Source organism: Lissotriton helveticus, chromosome 6 (assembly GCF_964261635.1).
Source record: "Lissotriton helveticus chromosome 6, aLisHel1.1, whole genome shotgun sequence".
In the NCBI taxonomy this organism is placed as follows: Eukaryota; Metazoa; Chordata; class Amphibia; order Caudata; family Salamandridae; genus Lissotriton; species Lissotriton helveticus.
The window spans coordinates 2,108,775,867-2,108,800,184 of record NC_136067.1 but is presented as its reverse complement, the minus strand read 5'-3'; positions in this window follow the sequence as shown (position 1 = coordinate 2,108,800,184).

The following is a 24,318-nucleotide window of genomic DNA, read 5'->3' as shown; positions in this document are numbered from 1 at the left end:
ATTTTAACAAACAGCAGCCCCGGGTTCCTTGTGTTAACTCCCTCTCCAGGGAGGAACGCTTGTCAATGAAATACACTTTTTAATTAAGAAGAGACTGTATATTCGGACGTTTGTTGAGCGATTGTTCTGGGTGCCAGTAATGCCCTTACCAGGAGGCTTCTGTACGTGTGGTAGGGTAAGGGAGTGTTCGCCGCTGACCCTGTTAAACCCCCTGTTTTTGAATTCCAACAAAGCCTGTTTGTGCTGGTGCATCAGCCCAAGCTCAATCCTCTCAGCGCCGGGATTGCCAGATCCAACGTCTGTCTGCGCTGCTGTCCTTCCCTGCAACGGGGACACATGGCCAAACGGGGTGCTCTCCACAAGTCTACAGGGATTGCTGGTGGTTGTGCTAATCAATACTTGCGCTTGTGTGCACGATCACCTGGAGGGTGTCCTGGCGCTGAACACCGATGCTCCATGGTAAAAACTCAGAAGTACTTGTTTTATCGACCTCCGAAGGAAGAAAAGCTGAGTAGACCTTCAGGGGCATATTATCAAGGGGGGTTATCTCCGCTTTTTTGGCTTTAAAAGCCAAGAAAGCGGAGATACAATTATCTCCCTATTACCTAGCTGTCGCTAACACCAGTTAGCGACAGCTAGTAGGAGATGGCGACCATCTTGGGCCCCGCTTTGCATGTCAGTGATATTTATCACTAATGACATGCAAAGTAGGCGTGCCAAGATGTTAGCGACCGGAACCAGTCGCTAAAATCGCTATCTCCTATTACCAACTCTTGGAGATATTCGCGCTAAGCGCGAATATCTCCAAAAGCTAACACCTGCCCTGAGCAGTTCTTAGCCATGTTATCCAATGGGAGGTGGATAACATGGCTAAGAGCATTAGCTCGGTAATGCATGAATATCGCTGACTTTTCAGCGATATTCATGCATTGCGGCCGTTTTTTATCGCATTTGCGATAAACCTTGATAATAGCAAGGTTTATTTGCGATAATTTCTGACGATGCTTAGCGTTAAAAAATTCGTTGCTAAGCATCGTTAGCGATAAATATCGCTTAACGTTGGTAATATGCCCCTCAATTATGTGAGCAGGCTGCGTAGAATGTCCCTTCCGATCTCTGTTTTAAGCCAATATTGAGGCATAAACTCTCCCTCACCTGCCCTATGCCCTTTGGAATCACCCTCTACCCTCCTTGCACAAGTGGTCCTTTGTCGAAAAGCATAGTGGAACCCGGGAATGCTGTTTAACCCTCGTGTCCTCGGCACTCACTGTCGCCGACGTCACAGTACGAGGGCATCTAGCTGGACACCCCTCGCCCCCCCTATTTACCCCACACATTGGGTCATGACCGTAAAGGGTGTGAGAATGGCTGGCCCTGGTGGTGATGCGGGCCTTGCACAACCCGAAGCACTCTGCCCTGAGGCGCTACAAGATCCACCCTATGGGCCATACTTGTGATCAGGGGGATGTTAATAAACGCCACAACTATCCATGTTGATACCTGGAAGAGTGTCTGCGGTGGTCACACAACATTAAATAGTACCCCAGTTAACCTAAAGCATACCTTTAAATGTCTGGGGTGAGGGAGACAGGCATGGTAATTCAATACACTTCAATTAAGAAGAGGCTGTATATCCACACGTTTGTACAGAGATGCCCTCGATGAATCTGTTCCTACCGTTATAGGGGTTGGGGCACCTTATTTGCTTCTTTTATTTCAGTGAGTGCAAATAAGGCTGGCAGTTTTCTTGGCATTCATGAATGGTAGTGCTCCTGGAAGCCCAGTGTGGTCATGCAGACCCCGGACCATACTTTGAGTATCTCTGCCCTAGTGCCTGGGCGTGCTGCTGGCCGCTTCTTGCCGCTAAGGGCAGAAGCACTTCTATACCATATCGATGCTCCCATTGATATCAAGTGTGTTTTGCACGTTCCCTGCCAAAATGACCCCACAAGACGCCTATTCGTTGGTGCCTGTTCCCACTACATACATGGCGGCACACCTTCTTATGCGATGGCCGTAAGTAAGGGATGCCCCTATTCCATCTGGTAAAAATACCCAGTATTTGCAAACCTTGTGCTTTACTGCCATCAAGCCTTCCTATTGAAAGAAACTGTGCTAATGGCTGTGTGGGGCTTCTAACTGTGAAATCACATCCCTATTAACCAACATTCCCCCTTTGCCACCCGACTGCCACGCATCATTTTCTCACTGTAGCCTTAAAGAGATGCCCCCTACACGCATGAATCAAGCTGCATCCCATTGTAATAGGGTCAGAACAGTTATTAAACTTGCGGCGATCAACCTTAGTTTACAGCTAAATAAAGTGCCTCTGTGTGTTTACCAACCCCTGTGTCCAAACTGCGAACAGGCATCAAAATCACACGCCACATGATGCTGGCTGCACTGGCCTCAAACTGTGGGAGCACATCCCTAACTAAACATGCCCCCCCAGAGGGATGCCCCACAAACCAACATCGTCAGCTGCCTCCCTGTGGCCCAACGCGGGCACCAACACTAAACCAGCAGCAATCCTCCATAGCGTAGTGCCGGTAATGGGAAAATATTGCTGCGGGTATGCAATATGTGGGTTATCTTATGGGCGATCCAAGGGCGGGCAGCTGTGCCAACCTATGCTGCCCCCACCCACCTGATGAGCCAGCACTGTGGGACGACACCCAGACTGTGCTACCTTTGCTGATCCTCTTCCAGATCAGGTGACACGTTGGTCTCTTCTACTCACGCCCTTTTCAACCACCCGAAGGACTAACGGGGCACCGTCGCGGATTTCCAGGAACCTGCCCTGAGGCTCCTGGTCTTTGGCTCTGGCCCCCCTACTGTGCAGCGCAGAGGTACCCTTACTGTACCAGTCTGCCGCAGAGGTACCCTTACTGTACCGGTCTGCCGCAGAGGTACCCTTACTGCACCGGTCTGCCGCTGAGGTACCCTTACTGTACCAGTCTGCCGCAGAGGTACCCTTACTGTACCAGTCTGCCGCAGAGGTACCCTTACTGTACCGGTCTGCCGCAGAGGTACCCTTACTGTACCGGTCTGCTGCAGAGGTACCCTTACTATACCGGTCTGCCGCAGAGGTACCCTTACTGTACCGGTCTGCCGCAGAGGTACCCTTACTGTACCGGTCTGCGGCAGAGGTACCCTTACTGTACCGGTCTGCCGCAGAGGTATCCTTACTGTACCGGTCTGCCGCAGAGGTACCCTTACTGTACCGGTCTGCTGCAGAGGTACCCTTACTGTACCGGTCTGCCGCAGAGGTACCCTTACTGTACCAGTCTGCCGCAGAGGTGCCCTTACTGTACCGGTCTGCCGCAGAGGTACCCTTACTGTACCAGTCTGCCGCAGAGGTACCCTTACTGTACCCGTCTGCTTCCAGATTGCAGTCTAACTCCGCCTGCAACACAAAAGGAAAACATTAAAACATTCAAAGTACACTGCCCGCCAGCCTGCACACCGGGTTAGAGGTGGGGTGGGAGACGGCGAGGCTGGTGAACAGAGACCGCCAGGAGGGGCGGGGAGGCTAATATGACTTCCCCCCCACCTGGTGCACTGGAAGGACGCCACAGTAGCGACCTGGTTAGTGAGCTCCTGCAGGAGCCCCCAACTACTAGAGCGGCTGTGGGCGGTGCCAAAATGGCACTAAAGTGCCGCCCTGCTGGATTGGCCCTCTGCGGGGGCAACAGACAGCCGCAGACCATGACTGGGATGTTATTTGATGAGACAACAAGGTCCCCAACCCAATCCTTTGGGGCAATAACCCGGGGTCCCGAGGTATGCGACACACCAGGCGAAGAAGGAGTGAACCATACAGGGTGCGTGAGCGAAAATATCTGAGCAATGGCATCAACAAATCCCCTCGAAACATTAACATCCATGTAATGCCCGCGATGAAGAGCACAAGTCCACTCACAAAATTAACATCCATGTAATGCCCGTAATAGAGAGCACAAGGCCCCTCAAAACATTAACATCCATGTAATGCCCGCCTTTTAGCGTGATGCACGATGGAGAGCACAAGGCCCTTATCGCCCAAGCCCAGAGGATGCAAAGAGGCTGAGACATTAATAGTGCAGAGACAAGCACCGGTGGAAGGGGACAATATTATAAACAAGGTGTTGACTTTTTACTAGACATGTTAGCGCGTGGAGCACCCACAAAGAGGTACGCAACATTTTACAGTTGTGAGTTAAAAACCTAATAAATGACCACCACACACAAACCATTTCTATTACTCTTCTCACACTGCATACTCACACTCTGCTGGAATATTCCAAACTATGAAAATGATTCCAGATGCTTTATGCAATCAGCTGGCGGTAGGAGTAAGCTGAGAATCAGGCTTGGCTGGCCGCATAGCAGTCTTTGCGGCACAACGTTCAATCAAACGGGCTTTCCTCGTTATCATCTTAATGTTATGTTATATCCATTTTATAAAGAGCTACGAGTCCGCAGTCCCCTGCCTTACTGGGGAATGTAAACATAACCCATTGACATAGGTTGTGCAGGGTTAACCCATTTGTGCCCCTAGAAAAGAGAAAGCATTGAGTGGGCAGGAATCCAAAGCAGCCAGTGGCACTGACCATGTGCCTGGCCGAGCTTGGCTCCTGGGGTTTGACACGAGTGGCTGCATAAAAGGTATCAAGGGGCAATCAATCACAGAATTTGTAGAGCGCACTACTTACCCACAAGGGTCTTAAGGCTTTGGGAGGAATGGGGGGGTGCCGCAACTGGTCGAACAGCCAGGTCTTGAGTAGCCTCCTGAAGGTCAGCAGGTCTGACTCTTGGGTCTGCCGTAGGCTGAGTGGAAGGGAGTTCCAGGTCTTGGCGGCGAGGTGGGAGAAGGATCTGCTGCCTGTGGTTGTTCTTCGGATGCACAGGACAGTGGCGAGGGAGCGGTCGGCGTAGCGGAGTTGGCGGTTGGGGACGTAGAAGAGGAGTCGTCTGTTGAGGTAGGCTTGGCCGATCTTGTGGAGTGCCTTGTGTGCGTGGATGAGGAGTTTGAAGGAGATTCTCCAGTCGACTGGAAGCCAGTGCAGGCTTCTCAGGTGGGGGGGTGATGTGGCTGTGGCTGTGGCTGTGGCGTGGTACATCAAAGATGAGGTGTGCAGAGGAGTTTTGAATGCGTTGTAGTTGTTTGATGAGCTTGGCCGGGGCTCCTGCGTAGAGGGCATTTACCCAGTCGAGTCTGCTGCTGACGAGGGCCTGAGTGACTGTTCTTCTTGTATTTGTCGGGATCCACCTGTAGATCCTGCGGAGCATGCAGAGGGTGTTGAAGCAGGAGGAGGAGACGGTGTTGACTTGCTTGGTCATTGAGAGCGTTGAGTCGAGGATGATTGTCAGGTTGCGTGCGTGGTCGGTGGGTGACGGACCGTCCCCAGTGCCGTCTGCCACCAGGAGTCGTCCCAGGCTGATGGGTTGGAGCCGAGGATGAGGGCTTCTGTCTTGTCCATGTTCAGCTTTAGTCGGCTGCTCTTCATCCAACCGGCGACGGCCTTAATGCCTTCATGGAGATTGGGTTTGGTGGTGAGAGGGTCCTTTGTGAGGGCGAGGATCAGTTGAGTGTCATCAGCGTAGAAGAGTATGTTGAGGTTGTGCTGTCGGGAGATGCAGACGAGCTGGGCCATGTAAATGTTGAAGAGTGTCGGGCTGAGGGATGAGCCCTGGGGTATGCTGCAGATGAGTTCAGAGGCTTCAGATCGGAAAGGGGGGAGGTGGACTTTCTGTGTTCTGCCGGAGAGAAAGGAGATGGTCCATTCCAGGGCCTTGTCTCGGGCAGTGATAAACTGGTGGTAGCACGCTCATTTATCATGGAGGCCCACTGATGGAAACGTGAACAGGCAATTGGTGAAAACATCTCAGGTTCTCCTGTTGTAAGTACATCACAAAATCTGTCACAATGAGTTAGCCGTGCCAAAATAATTATACAACAGTATTTGTACCATAAATGAGTGTTCAGTGAAAGACGCCATGTGGATAAGGTTCTGTGGGTAGATAGGGTGCAGGGCCTGCTTCTTGGTTACTTCATTAACTTTGCACCTCACGCCACCATCCCCTCAGATTTGTTCGCAAAACCGCAGCATAAAAGCAGTAACACCCGACCTTATTAAATAAAATAAAGAATAAAATGTACTCTTCCTAATTTTGGTGCTTTGTATTCTAATGTTGGGCTTGATGGCATGTTAGAACCTGACCAGGTCACATTGAAAGCAATATAGGTCAGAACAGAGGTATCCTGTGTTAGCAAGTTTTTATTCACCCCCTCCTCTTGGACCTAAAATCAACTAGGGGGGGCCTTTTTCCACATAGTGAACAAACAAGCCACCCAAGATATACAAACTCTCTGCAAAACACCCAGCTCTACACACACATCCATGCAAACACCTTCAGCAAAGCAGACACACTCAGGCAGACAAATAGACACACCCAGTCAAGTCAAGTCAGTCAAGTCAGAAAATTTATATAGCGCGCTACATACCCAGAGGGTCTCAAGGCGCTTGAAGAGGGGTGGGGAATTACTGGTCAAATATCCACGTTTTAAGTTGCTTTCTGAATGCTAGGTGGTTCTGAGTAAGGCGAAGGTGAGTGGGAAGTGAGTTCCTGGTTTTAGCTGCCAGGTAGGAAAAAGATCTACCTCCCATGGTGGTTTTGTTGATGCGAGGTACAGTGGCCAGGGCTTGGTTGGAGGATCGTAGCTGGCGTGAGGGGGTGTAGAAGGACAGTCGTGCGTTGAGGCATTCTGGTCCGATTTCGTAGAGTGCTTTGTGTGCGTGGGTTAGGAGCCGGAAAGTGATCCTCTTATTGACAGGGAGCCAGTGGAGGTTTTTCAGGTGACCAGAGATGTGTTCTTTGCGCGGGATGTCTAATATGAGCCTGGCTGAAGCGTTCTGGATTCGTTGCAGAAAACCAGTGAAACACAAGTAACAAATGTAGAAACATCAACAAATGAAAGAACACATGCACACAACAATGTCTCTCTCTCTCTCTCTCTCCCACTTAAGCACACCCAGATACCCAGGCTAGCACACATAAGTAGACCCAAGGCATCTCTGTGTTTCACACACAGACACACACACACACACACACGGACAGATGGCACAAACAGGAAGAAATACAAACAGTTACTAAAGTACAGACCAGCATAGACCATGATTCAAACACTGCCACATGTAGATGCGCAGAAACAAACAAGCCTACGCGCATACACAGAATAAACACACTAACACATCAAACATGCAACACCGACAACAATCAATAGACAGCAGAACACACACACCAACGCTATAGGCAGTGAATAAATGCTGACAAATGCAGATATTAAAATATAAAGAATAAGTGGGAAACCCAATCTACCCTTGTAGGCTTGGGCAATTAAATATTGCCAGGTATGTGAGCCTACAAGGGATTTACTAAACCTTATGTTTACATTAATTGCTGCATTCAATGTTGACAAACTCTATCAAGTAGCATGCAATTCAGTTTCTTCGGATACAATTCTAATGATTTACATATGAACAAATCTTCAACGAAAAATATATAACACGGGCATATGTATTCAGAGAATACATTTATATTGATCAAAAAATTGTAGAGGGTACAAAAAGATAAAACATAAAAAAAAACAATGCAACCAGAAGTTACAATCATTTGATGTTAAATATTCTTCATCATTAGATTAAAGGAGTATAAGAGGTGGTATTTCGCAATTGCTTGGAGATGGTGTGGTGACGTCTAACTGTATGTAAATTACCTGTGAAAGTTTTGTTGGGAGGATGAAAGGGATGTCTAGGAGAGAGTTAAGAGTTGTTAGAGGGTATGTGTGAGTTGTATTTGGAACTGTGTGTTGAAATGAGTGTTAAATTGATGGCGACGTTTATAAGAAGGTATTTTGCCTGATGTAGTTTGCTTTTGTAAAGGCACAGGGACATTATGCATCTCAATAAGATCACCTAGTGTTGATGAAAAGGTGAAGCCGGGATTATAACACAAGTCACAATCAGATGTTTTTAGGCACAGGGAGTTTTAGTGATTTGCCCAGAATCACATAATGTTGAGTCAACGCCGTGACTCGGACCTTGATCCACAGTTTCAAAGTCGGCAGCTCTGGCTGATAGATTACTATTATGGGTCAATCTGTGTACTGCAAAATGAAACAGGCAGCACCAGACGACAGGATGAGCCTTGGAGGACGTAGAAATGTGACCCCTGGGGTCGGACAGAAGGCCATCAGTGTATTTACACCACAGTTGGAGGATGGCGCCTGACTGGGAGGGAGGGACGAAAGGGCAGCTGGAACGCCTGATTACCTTGTATGTTTCCCTTCCTCCACCTGGAGTCTGGGCTCAGTATGTGTGCAGTGTTGCCACTGCTGGGGTGGGGCCCGGGGCCCAATCCGGAGCACTGGAGCCTGGTGGATAGTGCCAATATCGGCCACACTCACAGCCCTCCCGCAGCAACATACATGTAACATAAATAAGCAGACAAGACAACTTTTTGGTGGAGAAAATTGCTGCAGGTTTATTAGCATAACAATATGCCAACAAGGCGGGTTATCTTACAAGCGATCCAAAGGCAAGCCGCCCCTCGCGGCCTACCACCTGATGGGCCAACTTGCATCGTGGCCTTAGCCAATCTGTGCTTAGCGGTTGTGGTGAGGGGATAGCCACTCCCACTTCCGGTGAACCATTGGTCCACCCTCTTGCTCACGCCCCCCCCTACGAAGGGCGGAGCATTCAAGCGACCCCCGGTTGTACAGGTTTCCAACCGCCCGTAGGATAACGAGGCGCCGTCGCACCCCGGGGTCCACCGCACAGACGTCCTGGGGATATTAGGCCTCAGCACCCTTTGTGGTCCTGAAGAGGGTACCCCTGAGTACCTTTCTGCCTCTGGATCACCCTGTAACTCCCCCACAGCCTTCGGTGTGGCGACCGTCGCAGCCAGGGCCCCCCACCAAGGCCTGCATTCTTACTTACATCCTGCTATTTCTAGGGCCTCTCCCCTATCCAGGAAGAACAGGTCCATACTTATACTGGGCAGATGCACCCCATCATCCTCAAAACACCCTGTGAATTCGGCGTGAAGCACCCAAGTCTAATGAAGCCAAGTCTCCTCTGCCCAGTGAATTTACGCATAGCGCAGATGAACCTCCTGCGCGCAGGCTCCATCACCTCCCTTTCCGAGCTCCCTGCCACAGCAGCCACTGAAGTTGACCTGTCCCCCACTGGTTGCTAATTTGCACAGTGTGGTCTTTGTGGTCTTCTTCTCTGGTGCATTGCCTTGCCACATTGGCCAGACATTTTCATAGTTCATTTCAAATTCTCCCTGGTGCACATAGCAATGGTGTCGCAACAGGTTTGAGGGAATACGTGTATGGTGCCCGTCATTAGACACTGCACCATTTCGTGAAGTGTCAACCTACGCAGCCTCACTGCTTGCTGAACCTTCGACTGGTCACAGATGCCCGCACCCTGCTATCCGCCTGGGACCCTAGATACTTACACCAGAATGGTGTCGAACTACCAGATTGTGTGTCACCTGTTTCGCTTTAGTCCTTTTGATTGATCCGCTGGGACCCTTCTGTGTCACTGCAAATGCTGTGTCACGCACTTCAGCCCTATAATTTCCTGTCCCTCAAAGACACCTGACAGCATGATGCCCCCCGCGGCTTTGGTGAGGGGTTTTGGGCCCAGTACACCCCAGTCTGTGTTTCTAACATTTATCTCCTCTACAGGCTCCAGATAGTGTGAGTGGCTATCCCTGTCCCGGCAAGGCCTGAAAGTGGCCAATCCCCCCCCCCCTGGTGACTATCCTGCCAAGGGATATGTGACCTAAGTACGGGTGTCCTCGCATACTTGCCGTGAAAAAAGGGGGGAATCACATGAACGAATACTTGCCCCTTCTTGAGCAGTGGGAACGTCAAACAATCCTTCTTCAATCAGTATAGCCAAGTTATGCTCTGACCCCATGTTCCCCTCAGTATATTGTACCCCAACCCACAAATTAGCTGGCAGCTTCTGCCAATGCCAGGCTATAGGCCGTGAGTTTTTGTCTGTCCTGGATGGTCTCGAGGATCCATCTCTTGGTGCATGCTTGCAACCCTTAATATTATCACAATAGTTGGGACAAGCCCCCTGCCTGGCCGCGGCTTAGCTAAGCCCCTGCCGAAAGCGCCTGCCTGTGCGAGCAGACCAAGCTGTCTCCCTCGGCATCCCATCCCTTTAACACAAGGTTTACCTCTTTAGTCATGTCAATAATTGTTTCCATCATGCGTTAAGGCTGGTATGAGATCTGCTTAGACAACATCCCTTCTAATACACCGAGCAATGTAACTTTTCATATTTGTCTCTTAACACGTCGCCCCATTTAGGCACTCGTTGGACCCAAGGCGGCTATTAACAAGCACCCTATCCAAATGTATATATCATGTTGTGCAGCTTGGGACACTATTACTTTCTCACTACATACTTCCCGGCATGAAAATACTGCCTAAGATCTCCCCATTTTAGTACCTGAATGACCACTAAATAAATACTGTCTCCGGCCGAACGATTACTAGTGCACCTAGCCAAGGGCCCTCTACCTCATGTGAACCCCTGCAGTTCATTTTAGACTGTTGTTATTACCTGCCCACATCTGGACCCCACAAGTAAAACCCAGCCAAATCAATCACAGGCTCTCCTGCTAAGACACAACCCTATCTGGCCGTAAACGTGCCAGTAAGTGTCCAATTTATTCTGGGCACCAGAATTTAAAACAAACCGTTAAATCCAAAGGCAAGTCACCCAATGAGCTTGACTTACTCCGTGCCTGTTGTAGTGGTCCTCTCTGAAAGCCAGACAGTGCTACTTAGAGACAATTGAGGGACGGTGCCGCACACCAGAAACGACCACCCGGACAAATGAGCACCGGTGAACTTGCTGCTAAAAATAGCAGTGGCGGGCCATCGCCGCACTTCCGGAAGTCCAGACTTGACTTTCTCACCTTGTGGGGTTAAAACAGTTACCAATTTGACAAGTGTGTACCCCGCAACTAAGTAGGCGGGGAAAAATGTAAGGGCCCCTCCCCCTTGTGCGACACAGTTGGATTGCTATGACAGATAGATATAAAAACCATGTATGGTTTCTGCACGTTATTCTGGGCAACAGAAATTAAAACAAACCGTTCAATCCAAAGCGATTAAACAAATAACGGCTTTGTTGTATCAGCCAAACCAACATTGGAGTCATAGCCGAAGGACTAAGTGTGGGCCAGAAAGGAGGAGGTACATGGGAGGCTCCTGCAGGCCCCAAGGTTTGTGTAACTTGCTGCTGCCTCCCCATAATGCCGGCGGCCCTGAGTCTAGGCAAATGGGGATGCTGTGATACAACTTGAGTTAATGTGGGCACAGTTGAATCCGCTGGTTCTTATTTCAAGCACCTGTGCACTGACCCGTTCTGAGCAGTACGCTGAACACCAGTCGTGCTGCAGTCTGCCCATGAGTTTATAAAGCTATCAAAACTAGAAAACCCTGCTGCTGTGGAAACTTCCGAGGCGTTGCCTGTGGGTCAGCATTTTTGTGTGTGCCTGGGTGTATTTCCGCACAGCAGGTGAAAGGGGTTCGACATAGCTGATTAAAACAATTCTACTAGCTGCACTTAGTAACATAATGCACTCCCACGTGCCCTATTAAGTGGGTACATACACATAGCCTGCTAGTAACATATGTTTGAGATCATTTTGCCACTTGCATACATATAATTAACTGTTAGTACATGTCCAAAGGTACTATACCCCATAAAACTATAGTGCAGTGGTTCCCAATCTGTGCGCCGCGGCACCCAGCTGCGGCTTGAAAAGGAGCCAGGGGCGCGGCAAACAGTTTGGGAACCACTGACTGACACACAATAAAACGTAATACCAGCGGTGAAGGGCGGGATGCTTCAGACACTGATTTGTGTTCGGTGGCAGTTTTGTTTATTGATTCTTTCCGTAATGCAGTTCAGGAGCTGGGAAACTGGAGTTCAGGAGAAAGTTAAGAAAACCCGGACGGAAACGTGTAAGCACTGCAGCAGCGTGATTAGGAGTTCAGGCAGAGCCTTTCTGGGAGGAGGATGGGGCCTACGTGGGGCACACAAGGTCAGCAAGTTGATACACAGGGTTGCCAGGAATTAGGTTAGAGGTGTTACTTAGGAACAGTGCTTAATGTGTAAAACATTACGTCCCGGTGCTCAAAAAAGGCATTAGTGGTGCCCTTGATTTTACCATTGTATATGTACTGAGAGCTATCACCAACACCTCAAAGCTAAAAGCTGCAATATCTAAGCAGACCCAATCTGCGCCCAGCTGACACGCACTACTATTAGTGTTTTGTGCCCATTTTTATTCTATCACCGAGGCAGGCGACAGGAATGCACATTTGTTAACTTCTGCGACAGAAGCCTGTGAAATATGAATGTGCACTTGTGAAAACTAGAGTGGACACCCTCTGCACTATAAGTTCACTATGACGTCAAACCTGATCACTGACTGCAGGGACAAGACAGCAGGAGTGTGTAGTTTGACACAGCTTCAGTATCATGAATCTTCTCTTAGCAGGGACGTGGGAGGAATCACGACTGTACTACACCGCGGAGTGGAGGTCTGTGGGGTTATAAGAGGCACCTCACATCTCCTCAGACAGGTAAAACTATGCCCTGTGCAGACAATGGGAAGCAGAAGGGGCACACTTAAGTTGCACGAGAGGGCCATGCGCTGGTGCTTTCATGTAGCCAGGCCTCTCGGTGCCAGCAGGCAGTCTAGCGCAGCCACCAGTCTCATGGAATCCCCCACCTGCTCCTGGTAACCGTCATCCGACTGGGAGCCAGTACTGGAACACATGCAGCAACTGGCACCGGGGTGATGCTGAGCTTGCTGGAGTGAGTAGAAAAAATGCATAGTTCCGGCCCTATAAATTAAGTGCCGGTGCTGAGCACTGGAAACCAGTAGCACAAATTAAGCACTGCTTAAGAAAGAAATAAAATGTCCTGCTGCCCTCAAAGTGAAACTAAACCTTTGCAGACAACCTGCTTTTACACACAACGCACCTTGAAAAATAATGATTCACTGCGCCGGGGAGCCCTTTCGAGCGCAGCAGCTGCACTCTTACACCTGGCGATCATACAAAAGGTGCCAATGAGAATAGGTTTTTTCATCCCCACCCATCTCCCCACATTTGGTTCCCAAGAGGGAGCCCCACATCAATCATTATAAAATAGTCGTCCTGTAATCACAATGTACCAAGGTCGATAAAGTCAGAGTCAGGCAGGTCAGTCCTGTATTATGCTGGAGTGTCCTGGACACTGTGCACCTCCCAATACCTTCGTACGTCACTCGAGTCCCCAGGCAACCCCGCCGGGTACCCCTTAAAACAATTGTGTAACTTGTCCTGTGCGCGCTGTGTGTGAAGGAGAGAGAAATGCATGCATGCATAACATTCAACAAAAGTGCACCCTCAACGATCCCTGGCAACGTGAGTGCCACCCAGTTAACGCTGGAAAGAGCTGGCTTCTAGTGCCCCCCTTGTGTGATTCTTATCGCCCTTTTCCAGAAAGGAGATGACTGGACCACCTCAACCCTATTGGCCTCCGGGGTCAGGGATGCTTAGGACGAGTGCTGACTGCTCTTTAGAATCCACGAGGGTTATCCTCGGTCCAAAAGGAATTCATAACTGTGGGTGCCTGACACGCCCCTACCCTTCAGTCTACCATGTATAAAGATGCTGCCTGCTCTCAAATAAATCGTGTCTTTTCTGCTGAGGAACAGAAAACCCTCCGTGGTCCACAGCAGGCGCCTTTTAAGTAGTTTATTAAATTTTTGCTGTCCATTCACGATTGATCCCTTTGTATAACCATTCCTGTATGACATGTAATAAAAACCGGGGCTTGGCTGTATTAATTAGTTGTATGGCATCGGCCCGTAAAATAACCAGGTACACCTTTAGCTGTCGGTGTTCCTCAACTGGACTGCTTACCTTGTGCCCCTTTAATGATAGTGCAGGGCGAAAATGACCAGTGTTACGACATTCTTTTACACTAGTCTGATGTTATTTACTTATATACCAAACCCGTACTTTCTTATTACAAGCTCCATCATAGACAATCACGTCTTAATCTGTTGAATTATCGGAGAGGGCTGTGCTGTTTTACATAAGGTTCAACATCACAAGAGGGTAATTTTTAAATTGTCAGACCTGGCCAATATATGAAAATATTTCACTGTGCAGGTGCCTGTTGCCAAGCGCTAGAAACCATCCAACGTAAGCGCTGCGAAAAACTGGCGGGACAAACATAGCTCTATATCTATCCTTGCTACAAAGCGAATTCAAGAGGGGACCATAACGCCCACTAGGCCCCTGCCACCCAAATAGGTTAGAGGGAAGGACAATTGACTGAGTCAGCACTGGGACCGCCACTGCCGATCTCCACTGCCGTCTCTGATAGGTTACGCACCCTTTGCCCTCTCCTCGCACTACACGACTCCCCGGCATTACATTATTGAGTATCAATCAGGGTTGACCCATGATGGTCTCAATGCGCTGACGCAGTGCAGAGGGAGAAGGTGGACATACACTACTCGCCCTCAGCTACTCACAGTACAGTGTTATAGACCAGTGGGGAGTGCACCTGCGCTGTGCACCAGCAGCGGAACAAGTCACAAACGATAGGACGAAAGAACCGTGCCAGCCAAACGACGGTGCCGCTGCACTACTCGCCATCAGCTGCTCACAGTACAGTGTTATAGACCAGTGGAGAGTGCACCTGCGCTGTGCAGCGGAACAAGTCACAAACGATAGGACAAAAGAACCGTGCCAGCCAAACTACGGTGCCGCTGCACTGCTCGCCCTCAGCTGCTCACAGTACAGTGTTATAGACCAGTGGGGAGTGCACCTGCAGCAGAACAAGTCACAAACGATAGGACGAAAGAACCGTGCCAGCCAAACGACAGTGCCGCTGCACTGCTCGCCCTCAGCTGCTCACAGTACAGTGTTATAGACCAGTGGCGAGTGCACCTGCACTGTGCACCAGCAGGGGAACAAGTCACAAACGATAGGATGAAAGAACCGTGCCAGCCAAACGACGGTGCCGCTGCACTGCTCGCCCTCAGCTACTCACAGTACAGTGTTATAGACCAGTGGGGAGTGCACCTGCGCTGTGCACCAGCAGCGGAACAAGTCACAAACGATAGGACGAAAGAACCGTGCCAGCCAAACGACGGTGCCGCTGCACTACTCGCCATCAGCTGCTCACAGTACAGTGTTATAGACCAGTGGAGAGTGCACCTGCGCTGTGCAGCGGAACAAGTCACAAACGATAGGACGAAAGAACCGTGCCAGCCAAACTACGGTGCCGCTGCACTGCTCGCCCTCAGCTGCTCACAGTACAGTGTTATAGACCAGTGGGGAGTGCACCTGCAGCAGAACAAGTCACAAACGATAGGACGAAAGAACCGTGCCAGCCAAACGACAGTGCCGCTGCACTGCTCGCCCTCAGCTGCTCACAGTACAGTGTTATAGACCAGTGGCGAGTGCACCTGCACTGTGCACCAGCAGGGGAACAAGTCACAAACGATAGGATGAAAGAACCGTGCCAGCCAAACGACGGTGCCGCTGCACTGCTCGCCCTCAGCTACTCACAGTACAGTGTTATAGACCAGTGGGGAGTGCACCTGCGCTGTGCACCAGCAGCGGAACAAGTCACAAACGATAGGACGAAAGAACCGTGCCAGCCAAACGACGGTGCCGCTGCACTACTCGCCATCAGCTGCTCACAGTACAGTGTTATAGACCAGTGGAGAGTGCACCTGCGCTGTGCAGCGGAACAAGTCACAAACGATAGGACGAAAGAACCGTGCCAGCCAAACTACGGTGCCGCTGCACTGCTCGCCCTCAGCTGCTCACAGTACAGTGTTATAGACCAGTGGGGAGTGCACCTGCAGCAGAACAAGTCACAAACGATAGGACGAAAGAACCGTGCCAGCCAAACGACAGTGCCGCTGCACTGCTCGCCCTCAGCTGCTCACAGTACAGTGTTATAGACCAGTGGCGAGTGCACCTGCACTGTGCACCAGCAGGGGAACAAGTCACAAACGATAGGATGAAAGAACCGTGCCAGCCAAACGACGGTGCCGCTGCACTGCTCGCCATCAGCTGCTCACAGTACAGTGTTATAGACCAGTGGCGAGTGCACCTGCACTGTGCACCAGCAGGGGAACAAGTCACAAACGATAGGACGAAAGAACCGTGCCAGCCAAACGACGGTGAAGCTGCACTGTTCGCCATCAGCTGCTCGCAGTACAGAGTTATAGACCAGTGGCGAGTGCACCTGCACTGTGCACCAGCAGGGGAACAAGTCACAAACGATAGGACGAAAGAACCGTGCCAGCCAAACGACAGTGCCCCTGCACTGTTCGCCATCAGCTGCTCGCCCCCTTGCCTCACTCTATCGGCCCAAGTGCATTGGAGCGCTTTACCAGTGCATCAGTTACATTACACAAGGTCAGATTGATTCATTCTTTAGACACAGGGAGGATCAGTGAATTGCCTAGAATAAAAAGTGTGTCAAGCCAACGCTGGGGCCCAAGCCAGGTTTCCCAGTACCGGTCAACAGCTCTGATTTGACTTTATGACCCAGAAGATATTTTGAAATCCATACAGTCGCCACAAAAGTCCCACGGGTAAACACTTCTCCCTCTCTCTCTCTCTCTCTCTCTCTCTATTGCGCGTCTTCAAAACGTGCAAGTTTAGTATTGGGATACATCTCAGTGCCCTAGAGGGTACATAACCATCGGAACTAAATGCACATTAATCCGCGAGACTTTTCATACTACCAAACACTCCCGCATTTTAAAATGCACTCAAGCCTCCACCATTGGTTTTTTTGTTTTTTATTAACTGGTCAAGTAATTAAAATCTTTACAGTAAAAGAGAAAGTACAAAGATCGATAATTCAACCATTGGTGCCTTAACACACGGAGTTATCAAACAGTCTCACCTGCAAAATTCCGTATAAATAGAGACTTGACATGAGGACAAATTCCTCAGTGAATATATCCCTCTCAGAAAGGGGAGAGCCGAGAAAAGCCGAGAACAGAAAAAATCCTATTCCCACAATCAACGCCGCCCAATACATTTGCATACATTTCCACACCTGATACGACAGAGAAGTAAGGGGGCCAGGAGTCATCCCAATGTCCCTGTTTATTATAAAGCACACCACATCGCTGTCTCGTACCAAGCCCCGGGCAAGAAGGCAGCAGTATCCACCATTCCTAATAAAACACCTTTAGAAAAACCTCATCGTGAGAGCAATGCGGTCGCTCTACCGCTAGCAGCCGGACCCTTAAACTCCCATTCGACACACTCAGCCTGCTGTAATCGATATCAGTTCAGGTCGGGGTGGGCCCAGTTTTGCATGCTTGAGTACAGTTAAAGAAGGCTGCCTGCTGTGGGGTCGGATCGAACTGCAGTCATGCACGCTGCCCCCCTCCCCGAGCGAGGGGGAAACCGGTAAGAATTAAATAAGCCCACAGGTTTAAATTGGCAACCTGCCCCCCCTCTTCAACTCGCTCGCATTGCACTGACCTGCTTGTTAAATAATCCACAGTTGCTGAAAACGCGCTCTCGCCCCCGCTGGAAAGATAGCCCCAAGCTGCAACACAACATCCCCATATTAAATATGGGCATAACTAACATCGGGTGCAACACCAGACACGGGCCGATACACTACAAACGGCAATGCATGCTCCCTGAAGCAAATGGAAACAAAGACAGGGAGCCCTAGGTCTCTGTAATGTTCTGACGCACGAGGGGGCATTCCAGCCTACCCACTCGATCGGAACGAGCGAACGCTGACGCGTGACGTCAGACGTTCGTGGCTATAAATAAAGAGGCGGGGCCTCGGCTAGTCAGTCGGAGCCGCGTGTAAAACTAATCTGCCGGCTCCTGTGATCATTAGCGCGAGCGCGCTTCTTAACTGAATGGCGCAATTAGAGAACGCCACACTGGCGACGAGGGTGTTGATTTGAAACCCCTAGCAGGAATGTCTGCCCATTTCAGTACCTGACCCTTGGAAGCCTGCCAGAGTGCATCCATTGTGTACAGAGCCTCCCTGGAAGGCCCAACTGTGCCTGCTGTTGCTGTATTGAGGGGTCGGAGGTATGTTCTTCCCCTCGAGGCCCAGACGCCAGTACCCCACAGAGGCCCGCAGGCTGAAAAAGGCAGGACAACACTCCCCAGTGACTTCCTGGGCCAGGTGGAAAGCCCACGCCGGACTGCAGTGCCAGGACCTCCATGCCTAGGCTGGTAATCTCGATCTGACCAACAGGGCGTCGCCCCTCGACTAAACTGCCACGGAGGTAAAGGGACGGTACACAGCCTACACACCACGTGGTGCACGTGCCAAAATGGCGTCGATCCCAGCCCTTGAGCCGTTCGTCGTCGATGGTTCCCCGTCGTCCCTAGCCCCGCGCTGGCGGGATTGGACCAATCGCCTCAAAATATATTTTGAGGGGGCAGGGATATCCAGAGAAAGATGCAGAGCCCTATTACTCCATCTGGGTGGCAAGGATATCCACCGAATATACAAGACCCTCGTGGAAGCAACTCCGAAGACATACCACACCCTACTGACCGCTCTAAATGCCCACTTCGAGCCTATGGCAAACAGAGACTACGAAAAATTCATCTTTCGTCAAGCTAAGCAGGAGGCCGAAGAGTCCCTAGATGCGTTCCATGGCCGACTAAAGGAGCTAGCCAGCATGTGTGGATTCCGTGACGAGCAGGAGGAGATCCGAGGACAGATCATCCAAGGGTGCTACTCCTCCAAACTCCGAGTCGCCATCCTCCAAGAAGACAGCAAACCTCTGGCGGACATCCTCACACTAGGCCGTTCGAAAGAACTGCCGCTGGCAAGAGCATCACACATTGAGGCAGCCCTGCACCGCCCCATCAAAACGGAACAAGCCCACGTGGCAGAGAAGGTGAACGTGGTGAGGCCCAAAGGGAGGCAAACCGGAGGAAGGAGACAACCGGACACCAAGAAAAAGGAGTGCGGGTACTGCGGAGGCCAGCCTCACCGCATGCAAGATTGCCCAGCACGAGGGAAGAAATGCAGCGCGTGCGGGTGGCTGAACCATTTCGCAGCAGTATGCAGGTCCATCTCCACCAGAGCCAAGAAGGAGGCTGCACAAGCAGTGCGAGAAGAGCCGGATAGTGAGGACATGGACGAGGACACCGACGAGTACCCGGTACACTATGTGTTCGTAATCAACCTGCCGCAAAGGAAGAAGCGCTGTCTGCCGAAATGTTGCATCATGATCCATCAACAGGAGGTGAAAGTGACTATTGATACAGGGGCGTCCATCGAGCTCATGGCCGCCAACGTCTACAACCAGCTACGCACAAAGCCTCCCCTGCGAGAAGCGAAGATCAGAGTATTCGCGTATGGCAAAAGACGCCCATTCCACTTATCAGATGTTTCAAGACCGAAGCGGAACACGGAGAGATGAAGATAGGCACCACCATCTACGTCACGAAAGAAGGCAGTGGCATTCTGTTGAGCGGGCAATCAGCCGAAGAATTGAAACTGATATCATTTGCCATGGCAGTATTGGAAGAAGAGTTGGAAACCATCATGAAGGAGTTTGGCGAGGTGTTGAAAGGAATTGGGTATTTGAAAGGAAAAGAAGTGTCCCTGCACATTTATCCATCTGTGCAGCCGGTGGCGTTGAGGCACAGGCGAATCGCATTCCATCTGAGGCAGAAGGTCGAAGAGGAGCTGTAGGCCCTAGAAAAACAAGGCATCATAGAGAAAGTCAGCGGGCCAACCCCATGGGTATCCCCGATCGTGATTGCCAGGAAGCCGAAACAGCCCGGACAGGTCCGCATCTGCGTGGATATGCGCCTCCCCAACGCCGCCGTAAAAAGGGAACGGCACCTGACGCCCACTATCGATGATATCATAAGAGTTGAATGGAGCAAAGTGGTTCTCCAAAATGGACCTCCGATCAGGCTACCATCAACTGCCACTCTATCCAGACTCGAGGTATATAACCACCTTCTCTACCCATGTAGGCCTCAGACGATACCGGCGCCTGAACTTCGGCATCTCCAGTGCAGCTGAGGTGTTCCAGAACACCATTAGAGAGGTCCTCAGTGGGCTCCCCGGAGTGCTCAACGTGAGCGATGATCTGTTGATCTACGCGTCAACAGTTGAAGAACGCCACCAGAGGCTGAGAGGAGTCTTCAAGAGGATCCAAGAATCAGGTCTCACTCTGCACCGTGAAAAGTGCCAATTCCTACAGAACAGGATCAGCTTCTTTGGATATACATTCTCTGATCAAGGGGTGGCCCCGGACCCAGACAAAGTGAAGAACGTTCAAGAGGCCCCTGCCCCGATGAATATTTCCGAAGCCCGGAGCTTCCTGGGCATGGTAAACTTCTGCGGGCGGTTTATCACGATCTCTCCAACCTCACCAAGCCCCTCAGAGAATTGACCAAATCCACAACCACGTGGCAGTGGGGCCCCGAACAAGAGCAAGCCTTCAGCGCAATAAAAGCGGCCCTGTCGGCAGACACTACTTTGTTGTACTTTGACCCTGCAAAACCCACCAATGTAGCCGCAGACGCCAGCCCTTATGGCCTAGGAGCGGTACTGGCTCAATTACAGAACAACGGAGACTGGGCCCCCATCGCCTACGCCAGTCGGTCCCTAACCGAAATGGAGCAAAGATACTCGCAAATTGAGCGAGAGGCCATCGCCATCCATTGGGCCTGCAGACACTTCCACGTGTACGTGTATGGCCACCACTTCACGGTGTCAACTGACCACAAGCCACTCATACCTCTCTTCCAAGGGTCAGCATCGAAACCGCCGCCCAGAATGAGAAACGGATCCTCCAGTTGCAAGGATACGATTACCGAGTGGAGTACAAACCGGGATCCACAAACCCGGCGGATTATCTATCCAGGCATCCCCGAAAAGCCACTAAAGAGGAACAAGAGGAGGCTGAAGACACAGAAGAGTTTGTCCGTCTGGTGACTGAAAGGTCACGACCCCTCCCCATGAGCCTAGCAGCCATCATTGAAGCCTCTAAGGGTGACGAATGCCTGCAGGCAGCCGCGGATGCAGTCAAGTCGGGAGATTGGGAGGCCATCCAAGAGTCATTGAGCAGGAAGACGCCCCAAGCCAAGCTGACGCTGGAATCCATCCTGAGAGTGAAGGGAGAACTATCCGTCGACGGCCAAGGATGTCTCCTATGAGGCCCCAGACTAGTGATGCCGGCTTGCCTCACCCAGCAGGCACTAGACCTAGCACACCGAGGGCACCAAGGAATGGTGAAAACCAAAAGCAGATTGAGGGCCAAAGTCTGGTTCCCCGGCATGGATGCCATGGTCGAACAAACAGTGAAGGCATGTAACTGGTGTCAAGCAGCAGGGCAAGCGGATCGACCCCACCCTGTGGCCACAGAAGAAAACCCCCAGAGGCCGGGGGAGCGCGTGATGGACGCTATGCTCTGGTCATTATTGACGATTTCACTAAATTCCCGGAAGTGGAAATATTGGGAAGCCAGACATCCAGCGAGGTGATCGCAAAGTTTGAGAAGACCATTGCCACTCATGGCATCTTCGAAGTGATAAAAACAGATAACGGGCCCCCCTTCCAGGGACAAGAATTTGCAGAATATCTGAGAGGATGGGGAATTCACCATCGCAAGATCACTCCACGCTGGCCCCAAGAAATGGGGAAGTGGAAAGGTTCATGCGTACCCTTAACAAGACAATACGCATTGCTGTGGCGGATGGGTCTCCGCTGGAAAGGGCGATCTACAGCTTCTTGAGGGAGTACAGAATGACCCTCACATCACCACGGAGGCAGCGCCGGGAGCGGCAACCATGGGCCGAACCTTAAGTGACACACTTCCTCACCACCCAACCTGGGTCCCCACGCAAGCCAGCGGAGAAAAGACCCTAGCCAACAGGGCTCGCTCAAACAATCAAGCCAGCAAGCGGAGAGGAGCCAAAGAGTTCACTATCCAGTCGCAAGACCAAGTATGCGTCAAGGGTCGGTATCCTGGGAGCAAGTTAAGACTTCCCTTTGAGCACCGGCCGTGGACCGTCACACGCCAGACCGGCACAATGGTACCGCCCAGAGAGGAGCTGAGACCGTCACTAGAGACGTATCCTTCTTCAAGAAAGCATATCCAGGAGTACTTGTAGGCCCCGGGCCAGAATCTGAAAGGCTGTCCCTGAGTCAATCACCTGAAGACCAGGACGCAGACCAATGTCTGGACGACGACGAAAATCTGATGGACCGAAGTTCCCGGTCCCTGCCTGCATCCCCCAGGGGTGATCTGCCTCTCTCTCCCCCATTCCGAGGGGAGCACAACACCTCCGAGAGCAGATCCCCGGATGCAGTCTGATACAGAGGTGGACAGTGCCGGTATGGTCTGCGAAGGAACCCGGCGCCATCTTCGTAGCTGGCGGACTATCTGGTGTAGTCATCAGGGACTGAGACTGGCAGACTGGTAACAGATTCATCGTTCTTTCGCCTGAAACGTCTTTGTTAATTTTTGTTGTTTAATAAAGGTTGGAATGAATGTAATGTTCCGACGCGTGAGGGGGCATTCCAGCCTACCCACGCGATCGGAACGAGCGAACGCTGACGCGTGACGTCAGACGTTTGTGGCTATAAATAAATAGGCGGGGCCTCGGCTAGTCAGTCAGAGCCGCGTGTAAAACTAATCTGCCGGCTCCTGTGATCATTAGCGCGAGCGCGCTACTTAACTGAATGGCGCAATTAGAAAACGCCACAGTCGCTAATCAGTTGAAGGGGCCGCGAGGAGTACACCACTAATGCCCCCGACCCGCACCAACGCTGAAAATCCCAGACTCCTCCCGCTTAGAAGCCCGGGAAGAGATAATTACCCACGCGACTAGACTCGGCGTTGAACCTGGTAACAGGAGCGCCGAGGTGGCTTGTAACCGAGCCTCATCCCACTTCACCTCCTGGCTTCCTTCCCGGCCTGCCAACACAGTCCTCGACCCGGTGAGGTTGCCGATGCACTGTGCCCTGCAAAGACGACAGAAATAGAACATTTGCGGGCTGTAAGTGCCCATCGCTGCTGGGGGGTGGGGTGGAGAGGTTTTGCCCCCCAAAAGCGCAGCAACATGGCTGCATGAAAAGGTTTTGCTTGCTAAGGACGCCGAACATTAGACTGCGGCAGAAACTGGTGCTCAGTGAGTGCTGTTACCTCTTCTCAAATAACCCCAATGCGCTGCTCGGCGTATCAGAGGCCACAACACAATTAAACAATGCGATAACCGTAAGCGCCCAGACTGCTCCCACCAACAACCAAACCAAAACAGCCTGCCTCTGCTCCTCTCGCCGCGTGAAGCAGAGTCAAATCAAATCAAATCAAAGACAGCTTTATTCGATTTTACATTAAAATCATAAAAGCAGATAGAGTAATTACATCCAGTAAAATGGTAACAATCGATATTTAAAAAGCTATATACAGTGCATAGTTCATAAATACCAGACACCCCTTACTCCTAGGGTGCAAAGATAAAACAACAGTCATAAAAACTCATTAGGATTTCAGTCAAACCATAGTGGATCTGCATCTAATCACATATTTCAAGTACCTAGACACAGCGATAATAGTCATTTCATCAGATAAGGTCAATAATTTAAATAAAGCTGGTCTGCATTGTCTCTGGTTCCAAGATTTAGGGAGAGGTAGTAAATATCTTTTAAGCCCCCACTCGTAAAATCTGCAGAACAAAACGGAGTGAATGATTGATTGAGTGGAAGAATCATCACACGGACAAGTCGTTAATTGCAATGACCAATCATTTTGGGTAGGAAAAGTTAACATCCTGAAAAAACTTCCAGTTCTCAAACGTGCTAGTAGCATTCTGCTATAATTTGTCTGATCAGGTGACAAATAAAGCAATAGCCCAGAATTTTGCAACAGGAATTGATGATAAACAACAGAGGCCTTTTTTCTCTCATGGCACCAGCGTCGATCTTCCTGATGGGCAAGGCAAACTTCTTTCAATGCCCGTCTGGAGATCGAAGACAGTGTCTCAGGGGAATCATAAAATTCAAGGCGCTCGATATTCTTAAAAAATTCCTGAACATAAGAGAGCCACTGGAACTTTTTGGAGCCTTCAAGTTTGATACAATCAGCAATAATCGCCCTGTTAAAAGCAGTTTCTGCTGTAGTCCAGATCTTATGCCACAACAACATAGGACTTATTTTAATTAGATCTGAGATAAAGGACAAGGCTAA